Here is a 12,456-nt window from a genome sequence, read left to right as displayed (position 1 = left end):
TTCAAATGCTGCTCCAGCTGCCCTGCCCTTCCACCACTGTCTTCTGTTGTGCCTGAGATGCTTCTGCCCATGTCAGCTCAGGCACTTGTGAGCACACACATGCGTGCACACTTCTGTCATGCCAGACCAGCAAAACAACACACAGTCATTTCAACTTGCACTTGGCTGCAAAACACTACGTATGTTTAAGGAGGTTCTGACTCAGACTATGCGAAGGACCTTCAGAAAAATTTCTTTTCCTTGGTTGAAAAAAGGGGTCACCACCTCTGCCAGCTCCCTCCAGGTTTTATCACAAGCCTGGGATAAAATAACATCGGTCTGGGCCCTGTTCAGCCGTACGTAACCCAGCCATATCCAACCAGGCAATAAACTACATGACTCACTCAAGTTTCTTGTCTGATCCTCTACCCAAAAGATGCATGTGTTGTATGTACATACACTTATGCCATAGACATGCTGCTATGTGCTTGTTTTAGAGGTAGTTACACCAAAGAAATGCACACAGGAGAAAAAAACCCAAAAACCATAAAATCTGTTTAGTAGCAAATTCCAGTGGTTTAAACTGTCTTTTTTTTTAAAAAAAAAAAAAAAAAAAAAAAAAAAGCAGCAAAGGGCTCAGTTCTATTTAAACACGCAGATGATACATACATTAAATAAAGAAATACAACCATGCTGTGAACGGGCTCCCAGCTATCTGGCTGCAGTGAACTGCCTTCGGATGCTAGTGGTGCTCAGCTGGCCCCGGGCAGGAACCTCAACTTCACTGCAACCTCCAGCCTCGGTGTGTGTTGTTAGTGCTTGTGTAATCCAGCCTGCTTAAAACAAAAGCTGTCGAGGGTTAGAGGCGGAGAAGGAACTGCGGTGACATTGTGGTCTTTTTCTTGAAGCATAAAAAGGGTCGCATTTTATCAGGCAGCACAACGACATCAGGAGGTTAACAAAAGAAGCAGGGAGAGGGCAGGTGCAGGTGGGCATGTGAAACGGCATCGGTTTGCTTCTGAGCTTCCTTAACTTAGCACCTCACAAGGCATTTTGGTTTGAAAAATTTAGTCAATTAAGAATTCCTCTTTGTACAGAGTTGACCTGTGCTTCAGAGTATCTAGTAGCAGGGTGGAGAAAACACTGATGTACAGCCTAGAAACTTCATTTTAGTGGGTTTAATACCAAGAAAATACAAAATACAGGCATGGAGAGTTATGTGACTGAACATAAAAAGGAGCAGCTCACTGAGCACTGTAGCTATCTAGAAAACACACATAAAAATTCAGAGAAGAACTGAATGTGAAGCAATAGCACAATTTACTTACAATCTGGAATATCAGCAGGATTTTAGTTTGTTGTTTGTGGGTTGCTGGGGTATATGGTACATTACAGTAGAGCATCAGCACTAATTCTACATGGCAGCTCCTCAGAATACCATCTGCTTCCCCGGTAACTGTTAATATAGTTGTAATTATCTACTTCTAAGCACTTTATTGGGAATATCATTTGCAAATTAATCAACTACAGACCGGTAAAACAAATGACATGCTTGTCTGAAAACAACAGCATTATTTCAAATTATTTTCCTAAGGGTTGGGAAATATCAGCCACAGCGAAAGCCGGGAACAGGGCAAGGAAAGGTCTATGTTCAGCTTAAAAACATTGATACCAGCCACATCCACCATGAATTTGTGGGTACTTGAACAGATGACTGGTATTCAGGAGCAGGAAATCTGCGCTGTAAGATGCACCCCCATTTGTGAATCCCTTTCTGATTGCTCCATATAACCCAAGTTACTCCAGGACTTTACTCTCTCTGCCTTGGCATCTTCCTTTGACCCAGGCTACTCCAGCCACCCTGCCCTTGATCTCTTCCCTCTCTACAGTACTTTGCCACCTTTGCACAACTCATACTGCTTACTACTGGCTTCTATCTCATTGCTTGCTTTCTTCAGTGAGGGTTTCTTAGCCCTGGGTACCCCAGTGTAAGTTTAAGCAACTCAGAGGTGGACATCATCTTATAATGTCCAATATGAGATCTATGATATAAGGCCAGTGCAGGAGGATTTACTCCTCCAGATCCCACTTACATACGCATCATGCTGCAAAACTGAAGGCTGCCTAATGACTGTAAAGCATCGGGCTGAGCTGCACCTTCTTACAGAATGAAGTAGCTTTAATTATTTGAAAGAGGGTTGTATGAGGAATGATGAGACGCAACACAAAAGCACTGTCCCCACCGAAGTTTCCAATAAGCTATTAGGAAAACGAATTTGGAGGACCACAATAAGCAACGAGGCTGCTATCAGTTTACTCATGCAGATACCATAAATAGCCCTTCCATGATAATGTTGTTGAGCAAGAGATTTTTAAAATCACTTAACTTGTAATTCTTGAAATATTAGAAGCCTTGCAAAGTTAATACAATATTCTAGCTCAGTAAGCAAGCCATACGTAAGGCATGTTTTCCGTGGCATCTGTTTGCAATGTCCTTTGTTTGGCAGTAGGTCTAAGTGAAGCACTCTCTAATGGCAGACAGTGGGGTGAGCTGATCGATAATTGTGGAGCACCATTTCTACATTCATGGTTGAAAGCTCACAAATAAAAGCAAACAGGTTAACTGCCCTGTGATATGAGTGTCCTCAGATCACTGTATTCCAGCACCTCAGTACTTTTCTTATGCTTTTCCCATCAGTGCCTCTGTCATCTATTAATGTGATGATCAAGGTTAAAAGCAAAAAGAAAGTACATCATTTGGGGGGAAAAATTAAATCAATTTCTTCAGAGTGATAACTTCTGTGTATTGCTTCAATACGCATAGAACCAGCTCCTCAAGCAAAATTCCTGCTTTTTGACTTAGAAATATGGATCTATTTTATGTTTCTTTGGCTGTACGCTATTCAAGGACCCAGATGTAACTTCATTAAATAACAGTTCATAGTAGTAAGAGTTTACATTCTTTAAAAAATTGCAGTCCTTGAACAGAAACCCACTCAAGAATCCAAGCGGCAGACAGACAACTCTGCTGGTAAAACTTGGCAACAAAAATAGTTTCTCTTCCTTCTCATTGCTGTTAAGTGAGCAACAGAGTTGTCACCTATCATCAAGGCTGAACACCTACTACTAACTGCTACTTTTGTGCATAATGAACCTTTCTTTAAGGGTTACAGACACTTAACTCCAACAGCAGACACGTCATAGTAACTGTAATAAAACTGTATTCTACCTGGGCCAGTCCATTCATAATGAACTGGAACTTTGTCTATGATTCATCACCTCTGCTTTAAATATTTCATTAAACTTTATAAAATAACCTGAGAAACTGGCATGAATTTCCATCCAAACTTTCAAATGTTTACATTATTTTACAGACATACTTACAAAATTTTCTTCACAGAAGGATACTTCCAATAGTATGATAAACAGCTTCGGGATGAAACCTAATTGTCTCTTAACAAATGTTGTAACCTCTCTGTAGATAGCAGGTTTCTGTGAATGTGTGGCTAAAGCAAAATTTTTCCCAGAGCCATGAATAGATGTCTCTAACACTACCATCTGCAAAGAACATTTTTTTTTTCTTTAGCAAAAAAAGGATATTTAGAGTATATGTTCGTTACAGCATATAAAATTTGGCTGGGTTTGGGCACCGCATTGCACTCAACAGGATAAAACAGCAAGGAGTTAGATCTTCATTGTTTTCAAGGGCACAAATTAGTTTCAGTAGGCACAAATTAGTATCTGGCCCATGAAAAGTTTTTCACATATTCCTGAGACTGAGGCTGTAAGTTTTGAGCACGCACTGCTGGATAGTAACATTTGTAAGATAAAGACCTCTGTGCAGAAGTCTAAAGCTTACATATGAAACCTGCTCATTACATGAGAATCAGCAACTTCAGTGATACCTCCCCTTTTTGCATTATATACATTTTGCCAACTATTGTGCACCACAACCTCCTATTCTCTCATCCTAAATGAACTTTACTGCTTACTACATCCTCACTTATCCTCTACTTAGTGCTCCACTGAGACATTAAACAGCACTGTATGCCAGGAATCAATTCTTGACCTTCCTTCTCCTACACAGAGTAGCACAACAGTTCAGAAAACACCTCCCTAGGGAGTCAAAATTTCATACAAACTTGGTGATCCTTCTTCAGATGCATTTATTCATAGGAAGCAGGTTATTTCATAATCTAAACATCGTTCTCAAACAACCCAACTTTCCAATTTCTAATTAAAATTTTCAACCTAAATGGGCAATGGAGATAAAGGAGAAGGTGGTCCCATTTTCTTATTATTTCTAAAGCATCACTAAAAATAAACAAGCACAAGTAATTGGAAGAAATGTGAGAACAGCACTGGAGGATCTGACACCAGCAAAGCAGAGGAATTCAGAGCTAAGATAAATGCTCTAACCTTAACCTACCTTCATGGTGCCTAGTCATCTGCAGGGATCTTTGAACAATGAGTGCTTCTGCATATCAAGTGAACAGAAATGCCCTGAGTGGGCGCAATAAGGCAAATTAAAGCTGCAAGGGCAGCTTGAGCTCAGAGTGCTCAGGGGTTTGTCCATTGAACACTTGTCTTTGAAATCCCTTTCTCGTGCAGGGTTAATTTTGCATCAGAATGTAATGGTCTGCTGTGGGAACATTGTCGGATACAGGCCTAGAAGGAGCTGAGAGGATGGCAGATTGTCCGGTCTGCCTTGGCTGATCCGTCTTGCACCTGTTTCCACACCTTTTGCTTGCAAGAAGCACCATTGTGCTTTGTGATTTACTGCACTGAGCTCACAGGGGGAGTTCAGGTGGAAGAAAGAGGCACATCATTTCCAAGCTTAACTTAAATCAGTCCTAAAAAATCCTTGTACTAGTTCTCTCTAATATTTCTTTGCTAGTAGCAGGGTTTTTCTGCTGCATAGGAGATCTCTTCTGTTCTGCAGAGCTTCTGCTCACTTTATAGCAATCCCTTGAAGGCCCCCTGAGGTTGCTCTTTGTGAAGAAAGACATATTCTGAGGGGGCACAGACATCTTCGCTAGCTCTCGCACTGCAGCTTACCCATTTCCTTGCTCCACTGTGGTTCTAACCTTCTTTCAGATTAAGAGCAATTTACATCTCTTTAACTAGACATATTGGTGTTATTACCATTGCAGTCCTATTGATTGCAATGCTGCACTTAGCATTGCTGTTCCAATTTTATCATCCTTAGTCATTCTTGCATGACTGTGTATTTATGTACAAGTTCTATTATTTAAATTAGTATATAACATTAGAAAGGAAGCATGGCAGAATTAAAACAAACTGAAAAGCACAAAAGAATGATGCCAAAATGCTGAAAATAATGCCCTCCTTTTCTTGGATAGATCAGCACTCAGTTATTTGGATTTCTTTTAAAGGGAACACTGTTATTGGTTATCTTGAGACATTAGTTATGAAACAATGTAATCAACCTTGAAAACAGGGAAGCGATTATTTAAAAAATTAATAATCTGCTCTACGGTACAACACAAAAAGGCAAAGAAAATGTTCCAAGTAGGTGTATCTGTAAAGTGCTACAAAGACTTGTGACAGCCAGTGTTTACCACTAAAAGACAAACGCTGCTGAAAATAAAAACCAGCTGTTTCTACCATATGATTGCAATAACTACAAAATCATGAATGTACAGTCTCCAAAAATAGTCCAGAACTTCTGTGGACTCTGCAAAGGGAGCAATAACATATCATGACATCAATCAAACTCCACCACCCCATTAGGCATTTTGCGTACAACACATGAGAGCGAAGACAATCCTTACTCCAAGTCACAGGACAGAGGTTTTAGCTAGTACCTGAAATATGGCAAAACAGATAAGGCCTGCCTCCACCATCAGCTCAACTCTCGCCATCCCCACCATTCTGATTCTTCCTTTTAGAATAAAATTCACACCAAAACTGTATGCTGCAGAAGGACACTGCACCTTCCCAGGGACCACAGTTCTGGCATGGTCACTGCTACCTTTCAACTGCCCTGCAAAACAGAAGAAAAAAAACTTCTGATGGTCATAAGCGCTCCCAAGTTTACTGACTAACCAGAATTACAGTACCTGCGTAGCTCCACATGCCAAGATTATCTCAGTAATGCCCGCTATGAAGGTAACTCAGTACACCCGTAATTCCATGACCCCATTAAAAATACATACCTCGTGTTCCCCTTAGGCCCACAGTGACTTATCTTAAAATGGTGTCAGTCAGTCTAATGAGAGACAGAAATACTTTGCCTTTTGGAAAAAAAAAAAAAAAAGATCAAATGGTCTCTGAATATTTGATAACCCAAATAAGAACATGCAGATATAGCACATAAAAATTCAGTTACTGCTGTAATCAATAAGCAGGCCATTCAGCAAATCTACTTTCATTAATTAAGAGAAGGAAGTGTTATTTCTTAAGACAGATGCAAAATGACAGTCACGTGTTATTACTTCATGCTAACATCTTGATCCAATCTGGGTAAAAATAGTATGTCTCATCTCTTTTAAACAAACAAAAACCCCACTTACTACCACTTGGTGGTCTCAGTCTGACAGTACTTTAGTTTTAATAAAAATGTGCTTTCCCAGCCAACCAGGCCAGCCAAAGTCAGTCCATGCCCAGTCTCAAGACCAGCTTTGGCTTTAAAGCCCTGCTGTTCCTTTCAGTGTAGGTGGTAACAAAAAAAGCTTAAGTATGCTGTTGCTGAATGCTCATAGTGGGGCTGGGGACCTAACAAATGCTCAGCCTTTTCATTTACAGCCAGAAGGGAGACAATAGCTCATCCTTTTTAAGTCGTAATACGGGGTCTTGTGAGCCACTGAGATACGAGAACTGGAAAGAGAAACTGAGGAGGCATGAAGAATGTTAACTACCGCTTCCCTGTGTACTTAAAAACCAAGTTAGCCACTAAAGACCTGACAGTGCCCATTTAAGCCACCATGGAAAGGCATTGATGAATATGTATGCCTATAAAAGTGTAAGAGACCAGAGTTTCCTCCCTCATGCTGTCCATCACTCTACCTATTTTCTCTTTCTCAAAGTACAGGTTTATCACAGAACCATAAGGATCCACCACTACAAAGCATCTTCACCAAGCTACAACAAAAACCCTGAACAATCATCCAGTGACATATTCAGCCTGTCCTAGTGTCCACCACATCCTTGCAATGCTCTTGCCCTGAACGGGGGCTAGCGGTGGCTCATGCCCTTCAGCACCAAGCTCCTTCTCTCAGACTCAGTGCACACACCTCTGTGGAGGCTGTTTGTACCTCTTGGCATGAAAAATTATGAGCTGCCCAGACCCAAGCACGTCCCACCACCCCTGCCGAAGCTTGCCAGAACCATGTGTAGGACTGTGGGGAGCAAAGTGTGCTAGCTGCAACTAGTGGAAAAGACAATACGACCAACACCTTATTTCACCACTGTCAGCTTTGGGGAGAAAGGCCTGCTCTGATAAGAAGACAAAACGTCTTCAGAGCAAAAACATTTCAGCCCCCACTCATACCTGTAAACATACCCTTTCAATTCCTTCCAGGCAAAACAAAACAAAACAAATAACCACTAACTCCCCGCAAAGGAAAGGATTCATAACCACAATTTTTTTCTCCCCCCTCCCCCCCCCAATCAAACAGCTTAACAGGGAGAGCATTTAAACACTGAGGGCATACAATCAGGAGTGGAACTCAAACAGATCTAACCTAGATGCTCATGACAGACCAAAATCTGGCCTGACACAGGAATGACGGAGGTTCACAGTTTAATAGTTTGGTAATTCAGAAGGACAGCAAAGAGCTGATCCATATAATCCAATGAATGTCAGGATCACGATTTAAAATTCAGTTCAACACATAAAAAAAAAGATCATGTAAGGGCAGAAGAAGCAGAGGAGTACGTTCTACACAAATCTAGTACAGGTTAGCACCTTAGCTGTGTAATTCTCCACTAAGCTATTCATACTCTAAGAGATTCATCAAAAATAAAACACAGGAGGACTACAGAGGATGTTCATTAGTTTACGACATAAACAGGACAAACGTCTGCAGGCACAATGCAGGACAAAACTGTCCAGAGCTTGTCTTGATTTTAAAAAGCCACTCATGTCTATGCAAGAGACAGCAAGGTTAGTTAATAAAAATATAACTTGTCATACAGCAGTTCAAAATGAGTGATGTATGACAAAACAGATTTGATGAATTGAGTTAGTAATCTTCACAAAGTTATTTGGCATTCATAACAACTCAGAATTTATATTCTCACTGTCTGATGGGGGGCAGCTCACATTATTAACAAAATACCAACAACTGATTCAGCCTCTAAGTCAATTCTGTTTACAGTTCATCATTACACTATAACAAAGCAGCACTGGCAGAGACACGAGAAAAAGACTTCATCTTCATAAAGATCATTTTTTACATACAAGCACAGACAGGCATATACACGTTTTTTTAATAAAGGAAGGAGGTGCTACAAATTAAGAAAGATCAGACATGTAAAATTGAGAATTGTGTAATTTTACACTAATTCAAACTGGCCATCAAAGCGTGCACTGTGGAAATACAGTTCAGACACTGAAGAAAATGGACTCTTCTCCATGCCATTGCATTCTCATGTAACCCAGTACAGGGTCCCTAGAAAGCTGTTCTCTGGGACATCTACAGACACCCAACAGCAGTGAGAGATGAAGTATTTGGCTGTAAAGGTAAGTCACTGGGTTTTCTAGCCACAACCTTTTAACATGTTAGTAAGACAGCAGGTATTAAAGTAGGAGAAAATATAGGATCCAATTCTATAACCTTTCACTAGTTAGTCATATCCAAAAACTTCTCAGAGGAAGGCTAACACTTTAAGAGTCGAATTAGCTAAGGAAATATGATTAAATTGTGGGTTGCCACTGAAACAGCTACTTTCATTGCACAGACAGTAGCTACAAGGGACTGGCATATACATCTGTTAATATTCACTGAAGCACCTGGGTTTGGATTTTTTCTTTTACAAGAATCACAAAACAAAATCCACTAATAAATGAGTAGAATTTAAAACGTAATATTAATCTTACTTCTAACTGTAACTTGGATACTCTAACAATTCTTCTTCTGCAAGGAATCAATTGAGGATTTACATAAGCGATGGTCTTGGCAACCCCTCCCAGAACAGTCTACCAAAGGTACTCTTCACAGACTATGAGGAGATCATGATGCCCTTGGAAGTTTCTCTAATTAACAATAAACTGCTTTTACAATTGAAAATGCATCCTCAAAGCCTGGTGACATTATGGATACATCAATTCCTGATCCACATGCTTCATTGTATGCAATGTCTTTGGAAATCAAGGGCAACAACAACCTGGAAAATATTTTTCAACATTTGGACTGTTGCCACCAAATCAATAATGGTGGAACAAAATGAGTTACAAGATTCCACAGCTTCAATCACAGAAGAAGTAGAGAGTAAGCCAAAAAGAGAAACCACAACTTACATTGAGAGACTAGTTGGACTGAATTGTATGCAGACTTGTCTCTAATTAAATGAGACTAAGGGCAAAAGTGAGGCAAAACCATTTGATAGCTTGCACAGAATTGGTCAACACAAAAGGGTACTCAGCTCATGAAATATTTAAGTAATCTCTCTTGATCAGGCTAGAGGATTGACATGACCTCACACCTGAAGGACAGGCAATGTCACAAGGAATGGAGAAGGTTAACTCTTTAAGATTATTATGACTTTCCTGAAAAAGCTTTTCCACGGGACTCAGTTTTTCAACACTTCAGGAACACAGGTTTGAAATTATTTAGGGATGATTCAAATTGGAGAAGGCTGTGAAATACAGATATGTGAAACACAGCAGTTTTCTCAAAAAGAAATGATGTGCAATACTTTGATAACGTCTGCACTAAACATTTCTGCCTTGCCAAGCCTCCGCTCCATCAGCAGCCAGCTCCTCTTACTTGCTCTCCACTAGCTTCTCTTCAGCAACAACAAATGTTGAATAAGCAAGACTACTATTTGGGTTGGGGAGCAACCCACAAGTGGGAGATCCGTTGGGGAGCAAGAACCGTGTACAGAACACGGTATTGTCTAGCAGGGAACTAGATAGCTTCCTCTTATCACAAGCATAGCCTTAAAAAAGATCAATCCAGCAAAATGAATTTCCAAAATGGCTGAATTTGTTCTCCAAGAATCTTAACCCCCATCCCCAGAACCACATACTCTAACTTTCGTTGTATGGCCAGCTTTAGCACCAGATTTATCTTTAAAATACTGCATTTTCCCAGTGATCTCTAAAATTGTTTCAGTGGTGTTGGTGAGGATATAATGCTCCTGGTTTTACCATTGATGCTGCTTCTGTAAACCAAATCTATGTCTGGAATAAGAAAGCCCAGCATCAGTGCTGAATGTATCCTTCTGGGAATGATGACTTGTGCTTACACCTGTATGACTGCTGGGTACACTAGAGAACATTACATTAAACTTTCATGGCTGATGCTTAAGTCAAAGAAACCACAGCGAGTTACAACATAATCTACTGCTTTTGTAAATGCACAGTGAGCCAGGCAAGCAAGCACACATTAACATTTACAAACACAGACTCCAAATGCATATAAGTGATAGTGAGGCATTTGAAATACACTTCCAACAACAATGGACAAGGACACTAATTTTAACCTTGCATTATTGAGTCTTAATTTCCCACCACAATCTGCCATCCTTTGCTTCCATTTTCTCCCCACAAAAAGGATAAACTGCCTAAATAAGATTGATAGCTTTAAAATCGAAAGTAACAAGCAGAATAGTACCTAGCAGACTAAGTACTAAATACAGGAATCTCAAAACATCCTTTGCTCTTCTTTCCAGCTGCATTCATTAAAGGATACAGCTAGCTCCAATACAGGAAATTATAGACCTTCTGTGAGAAATGTATGTCAGGTGCCAAAAGCATTTAAATTCTATCTTTTTCCAATTCATGAAGCTCATTGTAGCATTGTATTGTTGCATTATTAGATTTATGCATTTAGCAAGCAAGCACATTATAAGAGTGGCTGTAAGTAATTACTCTTTTCTAACAGTAGGAACCACAGTATTGTCCATGGCATGTTCATTTTTATGAGAAAAATAGTCTGTTTTTTAAAAGAGGCTTCAATGTTTAAATAAACATCCAAATATGTCATTTATTAATAAACCATAGTCCTAACTTGTAGGAAGAGCAAGGCAGATAGAAACTGGGGATAAGTGACATAATTTGTCCGTTACAGGGTACTGACTATGAGACCCCATCCAGAAAAGGCTGTTTATAGACTCACATCACATTCATTTGGGGATTAAGTCTTTGTAGGACACGTTTTTAAATGTGATTTTGAAAACAAGGAAATTCAAAGCTAGTTTCATATTCTTTGTAACTTTTTGATCTGTTCTCTTCAAAGTGTCACCGTATGTATAGAACGTTCTGTCAGGAAATTATGGTGATGGAACACTTGATTAGCCTAGCTGCTTAATGGCTGTACCAGTTTGCAAAACTTTCCACGCGGAGCCTTGCAGAGAACATGCTCAAATGCAAAATCTTGCTTTGCAGCCATCTACCAAACGCTCCCCGTTGGAAGTGTCTTTCTGCACCGGGAATGCTGGCGTTCACTAGACAGAGCTCTGACCCTTGTAGGTGGCTCCATTTCCTGAAGTTTTTCAACACATTAATCTAGTCTTTCCTCAGACAGTTTCTTACAGATCAGCAAGCGCTTTGCATAAGCAAGATCTCTGGAATATGGTCTTACATGTACTGTATGAGTCTGAGTACCTAATACAGCTGCTTCTTACATTCAGGGCTCTCTGCAAACGCTTTAAAGATATCACCATCCATATATGATGTTTTTTCTCCTCGCTGCACAAAGCTGAATAAACTTTATGAGTTCATGTATTTGTGCATGTTCTAACTAGATCCCAGGGAAATTCTTCATAAATTTCCTAGTTTAATTACAAACCTTAAAACCGCTTACTAATATGTGGCCCTTGTGGTATTTCATACACAGGAAGGGACTCTGTTCAATTATAGAAAAAATAATGTCTTCTTCAGTCTAAATACTGAAACCCTCGCTCACACTTCTCATGCAAGAATCTCACTGGAAGTATGTAACTGTGGGCTATGCAAGCATGTAAGGACTGAGTTTACCTAGGCTTGACTCCGTAAGACATGACAGCTTATCAGCTCAGTAGAACAGCAGTGTAACACAAAATGGGCCAGAACTGCAGCCACATGGCATTTATCACTCAGTGCTACAAACACTGAAGCGTACAGAAACTCTGCCATGATTTCAATCAACAGATGAACAAATCCAATGAGCAGACGAAACGGATCCTAAAGTCTATAAAGACTACCGTGGCCTGCTGGAATGGAAGCCACCACTGAAACATATGGCATGATTATTAGCGTTTTACACAGAAGAAATCCTCAGAGGACACAACTGAGTAAATGTTTCTTTT

At 40.0% G+C, this 12,456-nt stretch overlaps 1 protein-coding gene across 1 annotated transcript in view; it reads right to left on the bottom strand.

Moving 5' to 3' along the window:
- PPARGC1A (PPARG coactivator 1 alpha) overlaps window positions 1-12,456 on the bottom strand; it is a 373,925-nt gene that overhangs the window by 243,734 nt on the left and 117,735 nt on the right. The gene's annotated exons all lie outside the window — the stretch shown is intronic.

Source organism: Falco punctatus, assembly GCF_963210335.1.
Source record: "Falco punctatus genome assembly, chromosome: 1".
In the NCBI taxonomy this organism is placed as follows: Eukaryota; Metazoa; Chordata; class Aves; order Falconiformes; family Falconidae; genus Falco; species Falco punctatus.
Note: the sequence above shows the minus strand (reverse complement) of the source record. Positions and strands in the feature narration are given on the sequence as shown.